Source organism: Hemicordylus capensis, chromosome 1, assembly GCF_027244095.1.
Source record: "Hemicordylus capensis ecotype Gifberg chromosome 1, rHemCap1.1.pri, whole genome shotgun sequence".
NCBI classification, from domain to species: Eukaryota; Metazoa; Chordata; class Lepidosauria; order Squamata; family Cordylidae; genus Hemicordylus; species Hemicordylus capensis.
The window spans coordinates 269,155,505-269,177,500 of record NC_069657.1 but is presented as its reverse complement, the minus strand read 5'-3'; the positions used below and the strand labels follow the sequence as shown (position 1 = coordinate 269,177,500).

The 21,996-nt window shown below is 42.0% G+C and overlaps 1 protein-coding gene across 5 annotated transcripts in view; it reads left to right on the top strand.

Annotated features, from left to right (window-relative positions):
* The first annotated feature begins 5,122 nt into the window (after positions 1–5,122).
* Positions 5,123–21,996, top strand: part of KLHL29 (kelch like family member 29) — a 594,606-nt gene continuing 577,732 nt past the window's right edge. For all 5 annotated transcript variants that reach the window (XM_053285144.1, XM_053285141.1, XM_053285142.1 and 2 more), the window contains exon 1: positions 5,123–5,572. The gene's annotated coding sequence lies outside the window, so the exon portion shown is untranslated. The remainder of the gene's footprint in view (positions 5,573–21,996) is intronic.

Here is a 21,996-nt window from a genome sequence, read left to right as displayed (position 1 = left end):
ATTTTGGGTTTGTTTTCATGTCAATGAAATGCAACTCCACATTTTTTGTGAATTTTGGCATTCATCATGAATACATTCATGCTACCCTAATGTTGTTTCTCCTTGGGATATTTATTTCAGCTTTGTATTATTTATTATTTACATTTTCATTCTACTATTTTCTCCAAGGGCGCCAAGGCAGTGTAGAAGGGTTCCTCCCCTCATTTTATCCTGACAACAATCCTGCGAGGTTAGTTAGACTGATGCAATCCCCTGAGTTTCATAACTGAGCAAAAGTCTCTTTCCCCCAGCAAATCAAGACATATGATCAGGAAATATATACAAGTCAGTGAGACCTTTCTCAAGATCAGTGAGAAGGGCTACTGGGAGCATGGGGAGGGCTACTGGGAGCATCCCCCCCCCCACAGATGATTGCCCAGTCCATGCTGGGTGCGCAGTTTGCGCGCCCACATGGACAACAGCTGCCACTGGCAGTGCAAAGGTTTGGGGGCTGGGATGTGTCGTCCCAGCTCCTGGAACTTCTAGAATGCAACACGTGAGTGCATGGTGCATTGTGGGGATCTCCCCACCACCGCCGCTGGCCAGGAGGAACCTGCTTCTCTGTCAGTGCTGTGGTGACACATGAGCATGTAGCCTGAGTTAAGGGCACCCTCACGCCATTAATTCTGGCCAAGTGGTGGGCTCTCTAAGCGGGTTTGCTTAGGGAGCCCGCGACACTTAGGTTTGCTACCACATTGCCACTCGCCTCCCTGCAGTACACACGTGCAGCCAAGAGCAGGCTTGGCTGCCTGAGCCTGCTCTTGGCTGCACATGTGAACAGCCTCAGTATTTCCCAGCTTAACTGGGGCTGTTGTGAGTTTAGCATGCCATGCTGAGTTCCTTAGAAAAAAGTTGAGATACCGATGTAATAAAACAGAAAGAACCTTTGTTTACATAAGATGGGTTACTAATACCAGGATTAAAGAGCTATAGGGCTTCTAATGTGGATACTATGATATGTTTAATGCATGATTGTATTTTAAAAGGTGCATTCTTAATCTAATCTAGCTATCTATCTAAATTTAATTTTCTAAGGCCTCTCTCATTCCCTTAAAATAAACTGGAAATATTTCTCGAAACAAAATTTTGGACACCCCCTTGAATTACATGTCATCTTGTTGACTTCAGAGTGTTGTACTTTTGCTTACAGAATAAATACATTTCTGAATCGCATATTCTCTGAGTTTCAGCCAGGCGTGTTCAATTCAGTTTCTCAAACCTTGTTTGTTCAACCACAGTTTTCCATGTTTGAATTAGGAAACCATGGTTTGAGCACTTCTACAAACCAGTATATCAAATCATGTTTTGATATCTTGGTTTGCAGACAGTATCAGAGGAAACTGTGGTTTAATAAACCAGGACGTTTTCTATCCAGTCGGGTGTGTAAAGGGAGAAGGAAAGGAAAGTGGGTAGACAACCCTCAAGCTCACCACACATTCCTGATCAAAACATCATCGCCCAGTTAAGACGATCCAGCAAACTGTGGTTTGTTGGATCATCTCAACTGGGCCAGGAAAGACACAGTGCCATTTCTTCTAGAAGAAAGACAGTGCATGCTCTTGTTCTAGTGGACCAGCACAATTTCCTTATCTATTGAAAGATTTGAAAAATTCTAAACTTTGCTGTTTACATTACTATAATTATTAATTACATATAATTACTATAGTTTAATTAAAATTATTCAGTATTTTATTGATTACTTGCCTGCTATGAAGATGTCTAAGATGCTGCTGTGACAATAACTCCAAGCTTATCTTCTTGTAAAGCAGAACCAAGGTAGCAAATGAATGAAGTGAGAAAGAAGCCCTTGGGAAACCTTTCCAAGCATTGAACTTGCTTCAGTTTTGGATTTAGTAAATGATCATATATATAAAACAAAAGAACACATTTTTAATTAAGTATCATAGACAATTAACTGTGCATGAGACACTTAATAGTCTACACATATTAGGAAATCAAACAGCTATGTTCTAGCTTTCTTCAGTATCTATTATATCTATATTCTTGTTCTATTATGTTTTAGCAAGCTCTCGATGTCTTTTAGCTACAAGAAGTAGTTTAGAATAGTAACTCATAAATGGTGGTTGTAACATGACTCAATATAAGGAACACCAGTTCAGTCATGGTTTTTGTTTTGAAGGCAATTCCTACTTTTATTTCATGGAATGGGGTCTCCTAAAAGGAGGTGCCCTTCCTATATCTATTAGGAGCATAACAAAACAAAAACAAAACAAAACTTGATCCTTTTGCCAGAAATTGAGAAGAACTGGAGACTTAACACTTATAAAAATCTGTTTTATCTGAACCTATTATTGGTTCAGAATCATCACATTTATTCTAATACACCAAGTCTTTGAATGTTCCAGGCCTCCTCTAATGTCACCTGAATCAGAAATGTTCAGAATTATTATTGTTGTTTTTAAGTGTTGAAAATCAGGCTGCAGAGAATGACGTCCATTTTCATAGCATGGAAATATTATTCTTCACAGCTGCCTCTGATGTGGGTGAAGAAATAACAAAAATCACACTTGAAAATATGACTGATTTGTTTAAAACTGTTTTGATTTTAATAGTAAACAGAGCTGTTTAGAATCCTTAGCCTGTGTCACGAAGGCCAGGCAATAATAGACTGGCAATAAAATAAGCTGGTTCTCTAAAAATACTCAGTCTCTGGATGAATGAATGTGGTTTCCAAAGATTTTTCACTCCTTGTCCTTTGCAGCCTTAAAGTCATTCTGTGAACCTTTGAATGCCACAGAGAGACTGCCTTGCTACTTATCAGGTCAACGGTCCCACAGAGGTTTCTCAGCAGATTCTAGGTCAAGTGTATGCAATGGGCAAATAACATCCTGCTAGGGCAAATAGTATCTAACTGTGTGTGCGCTCTCTCGCTCTCTCCCTCTCTCTAAAAGTGCCTAAGATAAAAATGGCATGAAACTCAGGAGAGTGTTTAATGTGCATGTTTATTAAATAATTCACATTCGAACAGATCTGAACTTCTGATCCCACACATCACACTGTGATATAGAAGTCTGATGAGTTCAATGTCAAGAGACAAAATGTATCATCTGTGGGAACGGATCACGTTTCCCCATTTCAGACTGTGTGATGATGTTCAGCTAAAATAATTTCAATAATAATAAGAGCAATAATGGCAATATATGTGTGAGAGTGTGGATGGAAGGTAAATTACCTTTCCTATGCCATCTTCTGGTTTCTTTCCCGCCATTAAAAAAGTGTTTGTCCTTTATTTAAACCTCACTCTTCACTTTCAATACCCATTTGTACAAACCGCTGATTTCCATACTTCCCTTTGCTTGCTCATCAATGCTCTGATTGCTATTATGACTGTTATTTAGCACAACTCTCTTATTTTCAGCACATTAGAGCACATCTGTCTGAAACAGGCATTCAAGCATTCCCCCCCCCCCCCAGGATTTGATAAAGCTTAAATCAAGGGCTGCAATCTACAAACCACTTACTCTGGAGCAGGTCTATTGAAGTCAATAAATCAACTCTTATTCAAAAGCCAGGTTTTACCAATTTGAAAATAATTGCTTCAAACTATACTGTATTCAGTGAGTTAACGTATGACAAACAGAAAACACCAGTATGATAAACAGAGGCCCCAATCTAATAGAGAGCTAAGCGTTCTGAAGCCAATTAATTTCAATGGGTTAAAAAGTTCAAATGGGGCCAATTCGATGCATAGTTACTCAGAACTAAGTTTACCTGTGTTCACGAGGGATTTACCTCTAGGGAAGTGCACACAGAATTGCAGTCTTAGCTTTGCACTGGATTGTGGGCAGTGTATGCATGTATCAAGACTAATCCTCCCTGGTTAATATTTTGTTTTGTGTAGACACATAGTTAAGCTCTTTTAAAAGGGCCTATTAATTGCCCATCAGACTGAACAGAAAAACAACCAGCGACTTTAATGAGATTCAAATAGACCCGTTGTTAAACACTTCTTTATGAAACACCTAAATATTTGTGAAACACCTATTTATTTTCAAAAGTTAGTTGGGCTGCTACCCTAGCACCCGTACTTGGGAATAAGCAAAGGGGACTGGCAACGCGATCCTAGGCACCTTTCTTGAGAAGTAAAAAATTCCAAGAAACTGCCCAGGACTTCACTAGAGCCTTCGTGGTTCTGAAGAAGAAAGAGATCCGGCTGGCAGGCATGGTTGAAGTATTAACAAGGTTCTGTTGCGTTCTGGATATTTTAAAAGGCTTAGATTCGAATTATTGCAACCCAATAAATAGCAAGGCTGCCGCTGCACTGAGACTGCCTTCTGCCGATGTCTTTGTGAGTACGTAAGAGGCAGAAGTTAATGTAGTTCCTTTATCATCGCGGCTTGGTTTCATGACTCTGGAACGTTTTAGCTGCAAGCCATGAGGAAGACTGAAATTCAGAAACAGCTCGCCCGCTAGGATGCTTACAGTACACTATGCGGGCGCTGTCGGATTACAAAGTCCAGGGAAATACAGTACAGGGCATCTATATAAAGCATGTATGAGTCAGAGTGCCAGTGGCGGAGAGAGGCATAGACTGTGTGGATCAGGTGGCTGTTTCTCTCGTTCACTGCCCGCCGCCCCGGTCGCTGCTGTTTTCTCTCTCCGTCTCTGTGCGTGTGTAACTTTACCAGAACTGGTGCAATTGATCCCTTTCTCTCCCGTTCTGCAACCTCCGTAGGGAAGCGAACAAACCTCCCTGTCTGCAGGCTCCGTTTCCTGCAGGATGGCACAGTCGGCGCAGTTGCCGGCTGTCTGCGAGGAGAAGGAGGAGGATAGCCTGGCTGGTTGGGAGCAAATAAATAAATGGGGGGCGACCCGGGCAAAACCACCCAGCCAGCCACGCCGGTGCTGCTCGCTCTTGTGTGCAAATTGCCCGCTCGAAACCCCTCCCCGTGGGGGAGGCTGGGTTGGGTTGACACATCAGTGGAGAAAAGCGGGGGAGGGAAGGAGGAGGGGGGGAGGAGACCGAGAAGGGAGAGCGGCGCTCGGCGCCTGTCCCCGCCCTTCTTGCCTTGTCCCTCCCTCCCGCGGCCGTGATTGGTTTTGCCCGCCCCTTGCTTGGCTCGGAGGCCGCCTCCCTCCCCAGCTAAAGCGGACAGTATGTGAATGGGAGGGAGCCAGAAAGGAGCATGGTATCGACTCTGCACCAGCTGTCTCCGTCTCCCGAAGTGGCTGCCGCCGCGGTTCTTGTTCTGCGTGCCCAGCCTCACCGCCTCGTTCTCCTTGCTGTTCGGCCGATCGGAAGAGTTGAGAGGCAGCCCCAGCTGTGCGGGGCTTTGCGGTAGCGGGGGGGAGGGAAGAGAGGCTGCAATGCATAAGCCTCCTCCTTCTCCTCCTCCACCACCACCTCCTTCTCCTCCCCCTGCTGTTTCTGTGCATCCTCCTTCTCCGCCAGCCTGAAGAAGGTGGTGGTGGTGGTAGTGGTGGCCAGGGGGAGAGGAAGCTGCTTTCGCCCGCCAAGGACACGCACACTTGCGCGCGCGTCCCCCCTGCGTGCACCACCCTGTGGAGAAAGGTAAGAAGCAAAGGGGAGCGACGCCTGTAGGGAGGTTTGGGAAAGGGGCGGGGGGGGGAAAGAAGACGTGTCGAGCCTCCTCTCCTCTCCCCCCCACCACCCCGTGGGAGCCCAGCGAGGGGCTTCTAGGTGGGTGTAGGCGGCGGCTTGACACACCTTTGGCGTGCCCCGTGGATATCTGTTGTTGTAGTACAGCTCGGGCTTTGCCAAGAGTAAGTAGCCTCCAGTGGATTGAGCGGCTGGCTAATGAATCCCCTGCGCCTGCGCTCGCTGCCTGCATGGAAAACTTCCTGCTTGGGTGTTTGTGATGTGCAAGACCAGAAGCAGTAGCACGGGGGTGCTCTGAGGTAGCAGGAGGGTTTATTTTGAGTGAGGGGGGAGATTTCTCTGTAACGAGGCAGACACCATTCCTCCGTTCCTCTGCTCCATTCAGCCATCCTCACTAGTCACATTTCTCTCTCTCTCTCTGCCATGCACTACGAACCTTCAACTTCCTTCCCGGTGTGGGCTAAATACCCCTTTGCACCCCACGTATAGAGGCTCAAAAAACTGTGGGCCGCCGTATTCTGAATAGAGGAGGCATGGAACCAGAGTGTGCCCTCTGGTTTCCTGGGTTGTTTTGTAGATGGGATCTGTTTTGTAGATGGCTTAAAAAAAAAAAAAAAAAAAAGGACACACCACTGCAAAATCATCCATCATTACCAGAAGGCAGAGGCTATCTTTAATTAAAGCTGTCTTGAAAGGAATAAAAAATGACAGTCTCCCACCTCAGAATTAAATCTGCCAGCTCTTTCTTTGTGCATGGCTGTCATCGCTCCCTGGTTGTTAGTTGTCTTAAAATTTATTGGACTCATTATAAAAAACAACATGGTTTGAGTAGGTTTAGTAACTTCTAGGTAAACTAGCTCTACTGCTGCTTAACTCCCTCAACTGTCCTCACTATTATTTGTCAAGTTCTCTTTTCTCTCCACCATCCAAATCCTATCCTGTATACCTGTCATTGACTGTGAGTCTTCTGGACAGGAACTGAATTGCTCTTGTACAGCACCTTGCAGACTTTGGGCAGTACATAAATGCTAAGTAGTGCTGACAAAAAGTGGTGTGTGTGTGTCCATGAATTGCAGACTGTTTCTGTAGATGACTGGGAATAAGACACATGTCTACTTGAAATTAAGTTCAGTGGAACGACTCAAAGGACCACAGCTCTGTTGTTAGGACTTCTTGTTCTTTGTAATAACAGGTCTATGCTCTTCATGAGCTATAGTTCAGCTCAGATTCATTCCTTATGGAGTTCTGTTGTTTAAGACAATATTATATATGTGATTGTGCTAATGATGGGGTTGACACTCATTTCATTGTGTGATAGTGTTTGAAAAATCTGATGCAACAATTCATTATATATTCCAAGTTTTTTAGTGTTATGAAACAGTAACCTCAGATCTAGTGAGGTGATGTAGGATATGACCCTACATACACTTATCTGGGGGTAAGCCCTACTGAACATAGTTGAGCTTACTTCTGAGTAAACTTGAGTAGGATTAAGCTATAAAGATGAATAGATTTGTAAGCTAACAAAGCATTGATGAAGCCCTTAATTCATAAATTCATGTTGGCTATCTATATTTTAGTGTCTTAATTTTAAAAATATCAAATTATTGAACAAATGTTGTTAATGCTCTGAGCTTTGTGTTCACTAGAAAGAATTTGGAAGTTTTTTCATAGCAGTCCGCTGCCGTCCTAAGATTGCAGATACAAGCATTACTGTCTCTTGACTCTCTTATAATTAGCAATCTGCTAAAACTTTAATTCCTCCTGGATAGATATTATGCTCTATATGGGAAAAGCAATACCACGTTAGTCTCTTTCTGCCCACACTTTAAACAAGACAGTTCTGGTTCCTTGCCAGAGCTAGATTAAATTGGTAATGGCATTTGTTTTATAAAGTGAAGTACAACCATATTTTTCTCTCATTCATCAGTTTGAAACTTTAGTTTATATATAGTGTGTAACTCATATTTGAGCAAGTAACAGAGGTTTTATTCTTTTCTGTATAACCTGCCCCTCACTGTGGCTGTCTGTGGAAGAGTTTTTCCCCTGTTTGTGACGAAGCATGGCAGTAGTATGTAGGGGGGGATTCATTAGCAGTGTATGCAGTAACAGTGTTTTGTGGGATTTTTAGTGTAAGAGCAAGTTTCCTTGGAATGTTTTCTTTAACACATGTACCACAAGCCAGCATTGTAAATCTGAGGGAGAGCTGTTTACTACAGTTTTCTCACTAAATCAAAACTCTTCTTATCAGCCACTCATGAGTATTAGAATCTTATTTGATGTAGTTTAAACTAAAGCAAGTGTTCTACAGGTCAGCTACATGGATAATTGTACATGGATAGTGTGCCAGCTGTGTCCCTTTCTCGAGAAGGCAGATCTGGCCACGGTTACCCGTGCCTTAGTCACGTTGCGGCTGGATAACTGTAACGTGCTCTACGTGGGGCTGCCCTTGAAGAATATCCAGAAACTGCAGCTAGTGCATAACGCGGCAGCTAGGGTTTTATCTTGAGCTGCCTGGTGGAGCATATCACACCCATCCTGAAAGAGCTGCACTAGCTGCCTGTTCGTTTCCGGGTCCAATTCAAGGTGCTGGTTTTGACCTTTAAAGCCCTTAACAGTTTAGGCCCAGGGTACTTGAGGGACCGCCTGCTCCCAAGGGTTGCTGCCCGCTTGACAAGGTCATCTGAGGGGGCTCTGCTCTGAGTGCCGACAATGAAGGAGGCTCGGCTGTCGTGCACTCGGGACAGGGCCTTCTCTGTTGCTGCCCCCAGACTTTGGAATGCTCTCCCGGTGGCCATTCACTCCTCGGACTCCATCACAGTTTTTAGAAAACTTCTTAAATCTTGGCTTTTTATCCAGGCTTTTACATAACTGTTTCTATTGCTGCTTTTATGTGTTTTTATCCATTTATAGTTTTTATGCATGTATTTTATAATTTTTAAATTGGATTTGTTTTATATTTTTAGCTTAATGTTTTTACTGTCATTCTATTGTATGTTTTTTAACTTTTGTAAACCGCCTTGGGGTTGTTTTTAATGAAAGGCGGTATATAAATTCAACAATAAATAAATAAAATAATAAAATAATTTCAATCCCTTGTGTGTGTATAGGGAACCAATATATTTGAAAGTTCCTTAAGCTCAAAGTTTTCAGAGGTAACTGATCTTGTGTGGCTTAAGAATTCTGTTCCCAGTATTTTGAGCTTTCTCTTGACAACAGAACCCATGAACAAACGTTCAGTGTGAATTATAGCTGGAATAGAATATTTTATGGTTGTCATGACTACAAATAGAGCACCAGTTACTGGTTTTCACCTAAATGTAGTGGTGGAAAGGGGGTAGAATTGAAGTTCTTTGTTACTTTTAATTATATTTCTAATGAACAGTAGTCAAACTTCAGGTGTCCAATACATGTGGAACAGTGAATTCAGTTATAGTAAAAATCCTTACTTGAACAAAACTGCAGGAGGAAAAGCCTCATCTTCTGTTGCTATATTTCTTTTGCAAATGGGTTGGAGGGAATTAGAAGTTGTCCAGTGCATCCCTCTATCCCTTGGCTCTCTACATGGTAGCCTACCTATCCCAGGCCACAGTGTGCTACAAGTGGTAAAAAGGAGTAAATAACATGCATTGCATTAAGGTGCCTGTTGGGTGGTGAGCTGTAGTTTATCTCAACCACAAGCTAGAGCGAACACATGTGGAATTATACTCTTTTTATTATGTGCATTATTTTTATATGTTTAGAAGATAAGGAAATGCATGCTGCTTTTTACAAGCAGCATGCGAGTATACTCAAAATTAGCTATAGTTTGGTAGCACTACCACCATCTGTTCTTGAGTATCCGCTTGCAGTGCTCTGTACTTGCCTATGGTCCCCCCCCACCCCACCCGTGAACATTGTCAAATGCTGTTAAGATGTTTTATTGAACTTGGTCGGTGGCACCTGTCCTGCTCTTGGCATCTGTTTGGCCATCGGCACTTCAGCCGATCCTTATTACTTTGTCCTTTTATGTAAGGAGATCCTTATGTCTCCTTATTAACCCCCCCTTCCTATAACTCATAACTAGTGTTCCAGGGGTATCTGGAAGCCGAATAAACTTTTAAGTTCTTCATCACCCCACACAACCCTCCATTATTTCTGATGTGTCCTTCGAATATGATGAACTTTGAGCATGATCCTGTGTGCACTGTATTTTGAAGTTGGTCGCATTCAGTGGGTCCCTTTCAGAGGAACTTGAATAAACATGTATAGGGTTTGATTGCAGACTTAAAGGGATCTTTAGAGATTGCCTTTTTTGAAAGAAAGAAAGAAAGAAAGAAAGAAAGAAAGAAAGAAAGAGAGAAAGAAAGAACTAAGCAAATTATTTTTCTTGGATGATGTGGTATGCAAAGTAACCTACTGAGTTCTGCTGAAAGCAAGTTCTTGAAGAGAGGCAGAAGGATTTAAAGTCTTAATTATTTGATTGTGTAGAATGTAACTCCATAGTCCTCTAGTAAATGTACTGTTGCTGCTTGGTGAGTTTGGCTGAATCTGGACTGGAGTTGGTTACAATACAGTGATCTGGTTTAGAGGTAAAATTCAATTTGTACCAAAAAAACTGACTGACTTAATAAATCAAGCAACAGTAAAGCAATACCAAATGGATAAAATCTGAGCAGATGAGAAAACCTAGCAAGCGTTGCATAGTTAAGAATCCAGACCCGAAGAAAGGAGAAGTGAGAATCTGTAAGAAGAAATCTGACTCCAGAGGCTGAGGCAGCCAAGTTTTACAAATCTCCTTCTCTGTTCCTGGGTGTCTCCCCACCCCTGCAATTTAGTTATGTGTACACATTTTATAACCTATTGTAAATGCTCAGTAGGAGATCAGTTAAGAAAATATACTTAAAAATTATATTGAGATTATATTAGATTGGCTCAAAATAAAAATCTAAATAAACCTTACTGCATGTCCGGAATGAGCTGATGTCTTGGAGAGAACCCCTCAGTAATGCTGCTTTTACTCTCCAAAGGTACTGTTATTACAAGAGTGCTTTTTGTTGATCAAAGATGTTGGTGAACATAGAAAGTAATTAATCTTTTAAGGGACAAACCATAAATTGTGCAATAACAAACTGCTGTGGACACTGCAATACATTCTAGGCACCCTAACTGCATCCAAAGTTTTCCATACCTTCTGAAGATGCCAAAGGATCAGCAAGGGTATTTGACTGTTGCCAGGCCTAACTGACAAAAAGAGCTGCAGTCTCTGCCAGATGTACTTGACCCTACAGCATTCCCCAGGTCTGTAGTTGATCCAGTAATACCGAGAGTAAGAACTTGAGTCACTTGTGGTTGCAGAACTGTATAATGGATCATGAGGCTGGCTTGGCATAATGACTTAGTCTTGCTTGAATTCTGTCACTTAACTTGCCCTCACTTGCTCATCAACCATAGCTAGGCTTTAAGTATCTGCAGGACCTGTTTTGGATGAAAAGGTGAGATAGAACTGTCTATGTCTGTGTCAGTGGAGAAGTACTAGGCACCACTGTCTCCTCCAATGCAATTGTATACTTGTTGAATGGCGGTTGTGGGGAAGACAGGATAGAAACTCTGTGGGGTTTTCATGTCAACTCTGTGACATGAAAGATTCAAGTCAGTGATGAATAAGTCTTCTGGTACCTCTCCACCAAAGATGAGTAGAACCAGTTGAATACTCATGGTCTTATGAATACTTGCCATGTGATGCAGATACATCAATCAGTACTTCATGGGCAAAAACACTAGCAAGATTGCCAAATAAAATTGATAGGATACAGTTGCTTTTATTGATCTCTGGGCAAATAGCCAACTATAGTCCTACTTTCAGCTTATGCTAGACTGAAAGCTAGAGTGACAGGTATCTGAAAAGTAAAGTGAAAAGCTTCTCCCAAAATGCAAGTTTGCACATAGGGAAAATGTGTGTGAAATTCACGCTTGAGTTTGGGGATGTCTTTAGTTCTTGAGCAATGACTGAACTTCAGCTTTGTGGCATCCAGCATGTTTTCTTCTTAAGGGAACCTAATAATCCTAGACAGCAAGGGATCCACTGTCTTCTAACCTAGCTTTTTACCAAGCTAGGATGGGCAGCAGGGTGGATTTGATTTAAATTATGATTTAAATCATGATTTAAATCACTGAAAGGGTGGATAAAAATTAAAAAAATCCAATTTAAATTTAAAAAAATCCAATTTAAATTTAAAAAATCCAATTTAAATTTAAAAAATCCAATTTAAATTTAAAAAATCCAATTTAAATTTAAAAAATCCAATTTAAATTTAAAAAATCCAATTTAAATTTAAAAAATCCAATTTAAATTTAAAAAATCCAATTTAAATTAAAAAATCAGATTTCTTTGATTTAAATTGGATTTTTTTTATTTTTATCCACCCTGCAGTGATTTAAATCAAATCCACCCTGATGGGCAGAGTCCAACTTACTGGTAGCTACCTTCAAACTCCGAAGCAAATCTTTACTTTTGTGTCGGAGAGACAATACATGTAAAACAATAGGTCCTCTGACTGTGTATTGAAAGTTGTAACCCCCAGGTGGTGTCATAGGAGCATCTCCATCTCTCCTTTTGGTTGAAAAGGAGATGGCATATTTCTTAGGCAGAGCATGGCTCCAAGTCCAAATAACTTTATTTCAACCATTGACCAGAAACAGAATCATAAGCAAGCAAGTGTCTCTTACACAGTATATAACGGTATTTAGCCACTGAGTTAGTAAACTTAGGGTTGAAATTAGACAGTAAAAGATTTAGGTAGAATTCATCTGGATGACCAGGATATGTCTTCAGCCAGGGTAAAATAAAATTAATACGAATATCCTTGTGGAGGTCACAATATAAAACAACGTGCTCAGTAGTCTCCATAGTGCCCAAACCACAAGGGCACAGACGAGAAGGGTAAGGAACCCCCTTAAACCTCCCATAGAGCACTGCCGTTGGGAGCGTGTTTAATTGCTCTAAAGATAAGGCACGCCTGAATTTGGGAAGTGTAATATTACTTAGGTATGCAGCAGGGTTCGCGCTAAAGAGCTGATCTCCCAGATAGACACCTTTGGAATTCTGGCTACTTTAAGTTGTAAGTCACTGTCCAATATTCACTGCTTGATGAGCTTCATAGCAGAGTCATAGCCCAAGCTGCTTAGCTCATCAAGCGAGATCCCATAAAACTGAGATTTTGTTTCAACTAGTCATTTCCATGTGGAGTTAAATGGATTGATTAATGTAAGCAGAGCAAGTCCCGGTTGGAGGTAAAATAATTTTAACGAAAAAAATGCATTTCCAATATTCTGCCTCTAAAGTACAGATGCCTACTTCTCGTCTAATAACTGCATTAGAAACACAATTGGGAACCTGTAAGATGGACCTAATAAATTTCGTTAGGATAAGCTCCAAAGATGTAAAATTGCCAAAGGGACCAAGTTGAGCTCCATATAATAGCTGCGAGTAAACTTTGGCAATAAATAATTTGATAGCTGCTGGAATGTATAGAGCCCCCTTCGTGAAGGAGAAAGATCTGATTAAATTGGTCGATAATTGGGCATTCTGCACGATGTAATTTAAATGCACCTGGCGACGGCCCGAAAAATGAAAGACCACGTCAAGGTATTTAAAGATGTTTACCTGTTCCAGTGGATGACAATTTATTTGCCATGTATGCAGTTTGGGCGCTTAGCAAAAAACAAGTACTTTCGTTTTTTGGTGGTTTACCTCAATATGCTGTACAGCACAGAAGCAACTGAGTAATGAATGTGCCCGCCTCAAACCCACAGGTGTCAAGGACATAAGAACCATATCACCAGCATACATAAGGATGGCAATATGTTTATGGGCCAATGTGGGCAGGTGTATCGAGGGCACCTTCATAACAGATACGATAGAATTTATATAGAGATTAAAGAGATTTATAATTTATATAGAGATTAAAGAGATTATATAGAGATTATAAGACAGGGGCCAAAATACATCCCTGCCTCACCCCTCTAGTGGTGGGAATTTCAGCCAATAATTGACCCCAATCTCCACAACAGACCCTTAGGCATGTGTTTTCATGTAGTTTGTAAATCAGTGCAAGCAAACACTTGTCCAATGATAGATCCTGCAATTTAACCCATAGACAGTCCCTAGAAATGGAATCGAAAGCAGATTTCCGATTGATAAATGCCACATAGAAGGTCGAGCCCAGCTTACTAGAATACTTCTCTACCAGACGTTGCAGTGTAAACGCTTGCTCAGAGGATGGCTCAGTTTGCTGGTGAAAACAGCAGAGATTTAGTAGGCTAAACTTCAATAATTGATCCCTTCAGTGGTACTCTGAAGACATAATAGCAACAGAGAACAAAAACTTCATCTCTGTTGAAGCATAATATTTTACAAAATGCTTATGTGGTTGAAGCACCACATGTTATCTATCAATTTCCTCCTGCTTTACCTTGGGGCCTTCATTAGCCAGTGGGATTTGTGCTGACCAAAAAAAAAAGAAAAGTTAAGGGAAGACATCAAAGAGCAATATCTTCAATGACCAAAGCCATTCTTCTGTTTTTCAGAACTAAACAGAGAAGCTGTCAAGGTTAGTGGCTATACCTCTCTAATTGCCCTTTCCTTGCCTGTTCTTCCCTCCTTAGCAGTAAATTGACCTCTATGCTTAGGTAAACAAACAAGACCCAGAGAGCATAATTGGTCAGAGAGGTAAACCTGAGTTGGGCATCCCCAGAGTAAAAACTGATTGACAACCTGGCAGATAAAAGCTCTGTTCCTATCCTTGCTTTTGACAGCTTTTCCTCTCACTCCTTCATCTTAATCATACTTTGTTCCACTGATGCAAGCCAAAAACTTAATGATAATCTTCGAGGTAACTGTATTGCCCACAGAGAACGCCTATTGATATTTGGTTCCTGTTCCTTAGACAAGCTTCTTGTACTGGTGACTCACTTCTGAGGATTGAAGAGAGATCCGTGATGGTGGCTGGATCAGGAGCTGGGTTCTCCCTTGCCGCTGCACATGGAGAAGGGCATATTTTTTGCTTGACTTTAAATATGTAGTATAGTACCTTGATATCAAACTTGATGGAAGGCAGTCTAAATAAATCATAAATGGGTATTTTACTGGCAGTGCTTTCTCTTTTTAAAAAGAGGGGTCTAGAACCTTCAGAAGCTACAACTGATGGAATGAATTGTGATGCCCTCAACTTTAGTGTTGCTGCATGTGGAATTACTGTATTCCCAACCTTCCTGAACATCTTAGATCTGCAAACTTCGTGTTTTGTCCTGTTAGAGAACAAAAGGGTGTTGAACTGGTATCTTATTACATCTTGATCTCTTTTTAAACAAAACACTGTACTGTGACTTCATTATTGTCAAATGAGAGATCAGGCTACATTGAAAGGGAAGAGCTTCTGATACTGAATAGCTGTGGAATAATAGCTCTTGATGGGAAAGGGTGGAAAAATTGCCAGTGCCTCTTTTATTAGATAGTGGTGGTCCTTCTTTAACTCTCAACAGGTACATTTGGCAAAAGGTTAATCCACACACCCGTCCCTCAAAGCTGGATACCAATTTCTAACACTTCTGTGCTCTCCCTCCCCTTCTCACTGGGAGTTTGAGGGGTGTCAAAAAAGTGCATATTCTGACTTATATGAACTTAGATCTATGTGTCTTGATTTTTGTATTTCAGTGCAATCCTCCTTGACTGAAATACACTCGTTCCACCTGTGCTCTAGTGCCTCTGTCCCTTTAGGAAAAAAATATTTTGTTCCAGTTTTCCAGCTACCCATCAACAGAAGTCATGACCGTGGAAGCACATGAAAGTTTTGTCCCACAAAGGTACTCCTTCATTCGGCAAAACAAAAGTTACAAGGGGAAAGGTCTGGGGAATTGAGAGGGTATTCCTGTAGTTTGAATCCTGCGTTACGACTGGCAGCCATTGCAACATGGGTGAGGCTTGATGCATTGTCTTGAAGAAAGAGCATGTCTCGTTGCAACTTCTCATGCCTCTTCTGCTTTATTGCTGTACTAGTGTTTTTAAGCCCGTTAGAATAACGGGTGCTAGACTATTCTCCCTCTTTTCATGCATTGTGTGTGTGTATGTGTGTGTGTGCGTGGGGGTTTTTATGCTGTGCTGTTGGGGGGGGGAGTGCTGGTCTCGCTTGTGGCCACTGCCTCAGTTTTTTTTTTTTTAATTAATGTAGTGTGTTGTGCTTTGTGTTACTTTTTGTGGCTGTTGTAGTGCTTAGTGTTACTTTTATGTTGTTGTGGTTCTGATCGGGGGGGGCGAGGCGGTGGGGGAAAGAGAGCAGGAGCGACAGAGACGGCACCGGGGAGACAGGGACCATACTCCGGGGGCCGAGCGGAGGCTGTTCCGTTAAAGCCTGAAAGGGTTAAAGCTGCCCCCGCCGTTGCAGCGAAACTCCCACCCTTCCTCCCAGCTTCAGTGACCACCTCACCCTGGCCCTTTTCAGCTGGCTGAAGGAAAACTGGCATAGAAGAGGGAGAGAGAAGATTGCAAGCAGTGCTTCTCTCTCTGCAATGCCTCTTTCTGAACTGGCGCTTTGGACGGAAAGGACGCCTCTTGCGTCCTTTCCGCCCAAAGCGGCAGTTCGGGCAGAGTCTGTGCAGAGAGAGGAGCTCTGCCTGCGTGCTCCTCACTTCCTCTTCAATGCCGGTATTTCATCATCCAGCTTACATGGGACAGGGTAAGGTGGTTTTGGAAGTTGGGAGGGAGGCTGGGAGTTTGGCGGCGGCGGCGGGGGCAGCATTCTCCCTGTCAGGCTTTTTCGGAACAGCCTCCACTCGGCCCCCGGAGTTTGCTTCGGGGTTTGTCTCGTTCAGGTCCTGCTGGTTGGTCCTCGTTTTCCCGGTGGCCTCGTTGGTGTTCGTTTTCCCGGTGCTCGTGTTTCTGGCTCGTTTTCCTCGTTGGTGTTTTCCTGCTTTTTCCCTGGTACCAGCAAGCGTGTCTCCCTTGCCCTGTTCTGCGCCTGCGCTTCGCGCAGGCGCACAACAGGGCAGGGAGGCACGGACACACGCTTGGTGTCCGTCCACGGACGGACACCAAGCGTTTTATTAGAGAGGATGAAGTTGACTGATTAGGTTGGCATAGTAAATGCCGGTAATTGTGTTGCCATGGTCCAGATAGTCAACCATGAGGACTTCCTTGGCATCCCCCAAAATAGAAGCTATCACTTTGACTGCTGATGCCACAGCACGGAACTTCTTGGGCAGCAGTGATGAGGTATGCTTCCACACAATGCTTTGCTTTTTGATATCAGATCAAAGTGATAGACCCACATTTCATCCACCATCATGATCTGGGCCCAAACATTGTTTGGATCTTGATGCAAAATATCCAGCTCGGCTGATGATGTCTTCAGCAACATGCCCTTTGTTGCTCTGTCAACATTCATTATTATTATTATTATTATTAATAATAATAATTTGATTTCTATACCGCCCTTCCAAAAATGGCTCAGGGCGGTTTACACAGAGAAATAACAAGCAAATAAGATGGATCCCTGTCCCCGAAGGGCTCACATTCTAAAAAGAAACATGATAGACACCAGCAACAGTCACTGGAGCTATTGTGCTGGGGGTGGATAGGGCCAGTTACTCTCCCCTGCTAAATAAAAATAATCACCATGGTAAAAGGTGCCTCTTTGCCCAGTTAGCAGGGGATTCATTCATGGCACCCACCTGGCACTCACCTCATCCTGCAATGTGATTACGCACACTGTTTATGTTTTTCTGTGTGATGGGTGCTGAGGGCCGTCCTGGGTGTTCTCCATCTTCACGTGATTCTTTGCCATACCTGAATTCTCTCTGCCACTTCACAACAGTTGAGTAGGCTGGCACAGTCTCCACCAATGTCTGCTGCATATCAGCATGAACCACCTGTGGGGACATGCACTTCAGGGACAGGTACTTTATCACTGCTTGGATTTCAGATTTTTTAGCCTACTTTCCAGTAGGCTTATGAGATCACCTGGCTTTCTGTGTGTGTCCCCCCCCCCCATCAACTTCGCAATGCCTAGACCAATATGAACCAAATCAGGTACAGTTGTAGGGAGACCTCAGTGGTGTAGCTTGTGATGATATCATCCACCCCCATCCAAGATGGCAGGTGCATGAACTTTTGAGGCAACGATTTGAACCAAATTTGCTACAGCTGTAGGGACACATACAGATGCCCTAATGGCGTGGTGTGTGATGTCATCCACCGCAATCCAAGATGGTGGTCACATGAACATCTGAGACACAAGCCGGCTAATTTGTGGACTGTCTAACCCATTTGAACCAAATTGAGTACAGTTGCAGTGAGTGATACAGAGGGATACCTCAGTGGCATAGTTTGTGATGATGTCATGCACACTGATTCAAGATGGTAGATGTATGAATTTTTGAGGCGCAAGTGGGCTAACTTGTGGACAGTCTAACTGATTTGAACCAAATTTGCTGCAGCTGTAGGGACACATAGGATGCCCCAGTTGTGTAGTTGGTGATGATGTCATACTCCCCAAACCAAGATGGTGGACACGTGAACTTTTGAGGAACAAGTGCTCTAACTTGAGGACTGCCTAACCGATTTGAACCAAATTTGGTACAGTTTTACTGAGTTACATACAGGGACACCTCAGTGGTAAAGTTTGTAATGTCATCCACCCTAATCCAAGATGGTGGATGAATGAACGTTTGAGGTGAGAGATCTAACTTGTGGACCTCAATCTGAACCAAATTTAGTCCAGTTGTAGCACTAGTTGTAGAAAGGAAAGTAGGCTGATTATTTCTTACTAGAACAACTTATCTATTTTTTGCATATTCACCGACTTGCCTCTAGAAGACTATGTGCAACAAAAAATGGTTACGTGCAGAAAGATATTTGGTGCCATAATTTGCAACAACATACACTATCTGCAGAAAAAAAAATTGTACCCTGGTGAATACATATGGTACCCTGTTTGTCAGAATATGGGCTTTCTGAACAACCCTTGTAATCCAGAATTGCTCCACAAAGTCATATTCAGTAGATCAAAGTTTGCTTCCAGTTAAGTTGCCCATGAATACCTACAACATAACACACATCTGTATAAGCAGCTGAAATACTACAGAGTTGTCAAGTAACAGGCAAACATGGGGCTTCTGGAGTCTGGGCACTGCACGTTTGAAGATGTACCTAATTTTGTTTCAGCGGTGCTTTAATCATATTTTTGAACCTTGCAAGAGACTCATTTTACATGTTCAATCTAACAAACATCATAATATAGATGATGTTTGTTCAATCTAACAAACATCATAATATAGATAGTAAAAACTACTGTTGATCTCTAGTGTATTTTTAAGATCCTTGCTTTCAAGTTCTGTAGTGATGAGTAGTTAACAATGGAATATGGTCTGATTTTTCAAGATATTTCTTTTCACATCTTGTTATAAAGTTTTTACTTTGGGGGCAAATAGTGAATTTGAACATTGCAGCATGCCATTAAAGCTGAAAGAAAAACTTCCTCTCACTCTGTTTAAGCGTGCTTGCTTCTTAATGACAGGAAAAGGCATAACAAACAAAATGCTAGCATATTGTACCTTAGCAGATGCAGCTATACTGCACATCAAAAGCAAGAAATGTTCAGCACAGGTTTAACTGAATCTTTAAAAAAGTTAGTCACATCAAAACGGTCACATGCTGAACCAAATACAGCTGCGTGTTTTCTCTTCTGCAGCATAATACAAGAAAAGGTATATAAACAATCTCTAAACTTGTTTCTCAATTAGTACTTCCACTTGAGTAAGAGATGCCAAGTTGGATGTTTCAAAACCAGCTATTTGGGGGTGATTGAATATGAAGAAAGCAGCTGCACTGTTATTAGGAAAACAGCTTGCCCTCTTTCAGCTTTTGTAACAAAAGCTATTCTTCAAAATCCTCTTTCCACTTAAGATAAAGTTACAGGGATTTTCAGGGACCGACCCCTGTTTTAAAATGGTTTTTGGATGTGCTTTCCTTGATTTGGATGTGCTCTAGTGTATCTTTTGCAGAAGGATACATAGGATCTATTTTTAAGTTGCCATCCTGATGCTGCTGTTACATTGAAATGAATATTTAGGATGTACCACAGCAACGTCTGATAGATTATCCCCCAAATTACCAGTCATTTATGGACGCTCCTACTGAAGCCTAAAGCAGTGAGGACTGGATCTTGCACAGTAGCAACTTTTTTGTTTCATACACACTTTTGTGAAAGGGCATTCATATCCGAGATTCCTGATAGATGGAGGAAACTTGCTGTAGGAGGAAGCACTTGTATTACTGTGCTGGATGAATTACAGTGCAAGGTTTTATTTCCTACAAATATACTGGGCAGCTACCTAGTGTATTCTCAACAAAATAAACTCTAGAGCAGGGCTGGGCAAACTTGGCCCGCCAGCTGTTGCTGAACTACAACTCTCATCATCCCCAGCCACAACTAATCGGCTGAGGATGATGCAGTTTTAGTTCAACAGCAGCTGGAGGGCCATGTTTGCCCAGACCTTCTCTGGACAGTAGCATTTTGTGCATGACTGTGAGAGTCAACCCACCCCCCAAATATTGGATTATACCTGTAGGGATATGACACATGGAAGTAGCTTTAAGTTAATTTTAGTCTGAAACAAAAAGTGTTTTACTTTGCTTCAGATGAACAAAACTAGTCCTGGGAATAAACACACAGAAAAGTCCAAAACACTGTAAGGGGTAGTAACAATCAAGGTCCATTAATTCTGCTCTTCCATTTGGTGGGGAAGGGGGATTGGTTTTCAAGTCAAAATGGTAGCTACTGGGAAGCTGTAGAAGCAGAACAAACTCTAAGAAAGGTGGCACATAAAGCCTCCATTAAAACATTAAGCCTCCTTGGTGCATGGCAGTGGGGAACAGCATCTGCCCAAGAGGCTGCTTCAGGTCTCATGATAGGAGTTCAAAACTGGCTGCATACCTGTTCATAATCCCAGGTGTCTCCTTTTATTTTGAGTTCCTGCAGAGTATGAAGTGGCACACTTTTAGTGATGTATCTGAACTTCATGAGACAAAATACCTTGAATGTTCCTATCTAATGAAAGTGGCAAGAGTGGCACTTTGAATTCCTAGTTTAATGAAGTATGACAAATACACTGGGGAAACTAGGATATGTGCAATAATACTGCATAACCTATACTTTTGAAAGAAGTAGCATGCTAAGGGTGTTTAATTGGGGATTGTGAGAAATAATACAGGTTTTTAGGAAACGGGTGGGGGGAGAGATGAGATTTGTGCTGAGCTGCAAGTCAGACTTGTTAAACCAGTGAACACTACACTGCTACTCTTTTTGTTGTTGCTATATTGTACTTGGGGAAACTCAACAGGCAATGTTGCATATTGGGCATTGATTTAATAGATTAGGATGCCTGCTAAACTTGTTCCTGTCTCCAAAAATTGATGGCAGACAAAACTGCCTCTGTTTAAAAATAACCTTCTCATGGAAACTTTGTTAGAAAGCAACGTTCTCTATTTGCAGTTCATTAGGAGATGTACAGCTAGAACTCATAATGTTTGATTTTAAAAGTTCTTAAACTGGCCCTAAAAGCCTTTAGTCAGGCTTTACATGTTACACTGGTGATGTGTTGCTGCTGAGAAAGCAAGCCCCATTAGTGCCTCCCTGCAAGGGATGCACCTGCGTGAATCTGCTCCTGTGTAGTTTAGGTCAAGAGTGAAAGGGAGTCGGTGGGAGTTAAATCCTGGTGTGCTGGTTTCCCAGATAGTATACTTAGAAGGCCAACATAATTGTAGCTTTGAGCTAACAAGCGCCTCTCCTGCACCCCACCCTACCCCTGCAGCTTTCTTGGTATAATATTGAGGGTCCCTGAGACTCGTAAGAATGATTAGCAGATCTTCATACATTCCTAGCTTTTTAGTAATGACTGAAAATTCTGTAAAAGATCGTAGTTGTATTTGTTGTGGTCTTGGAATATATAGCAAACCACTGCTAATTCCAGCAGCAGTAGTGGTGTGGGGATTGTTGCTCCTGATTGATATGAGCTGGTCCAAATAATTCTAGGATCAAGTCGGTTGAAGTAAACTGTGTTGCATTTTGTGTGTTATAAAGCAGACCTTGGTATTTCTCAAATTCCCAAAAGATGGCCTTTTCCTTAGTACATTTCTTCCTGTTAGTTAAAAAAAAAAATGCAGTTTTATGACTAAATTTCTGGTAGGTTTTGCAGTCTTATGTTTCTGTGAACCAAATCCCAAAGAGACGTTACAGCTGATGAATGGCTGAGCCATTATTTTGCAGAGGAAAAATGGTAGTATATGAGGTTGAGGCACAAAGGCGTTCTCCTGAACTGTGTAAAATGCAGCATTGCATTTT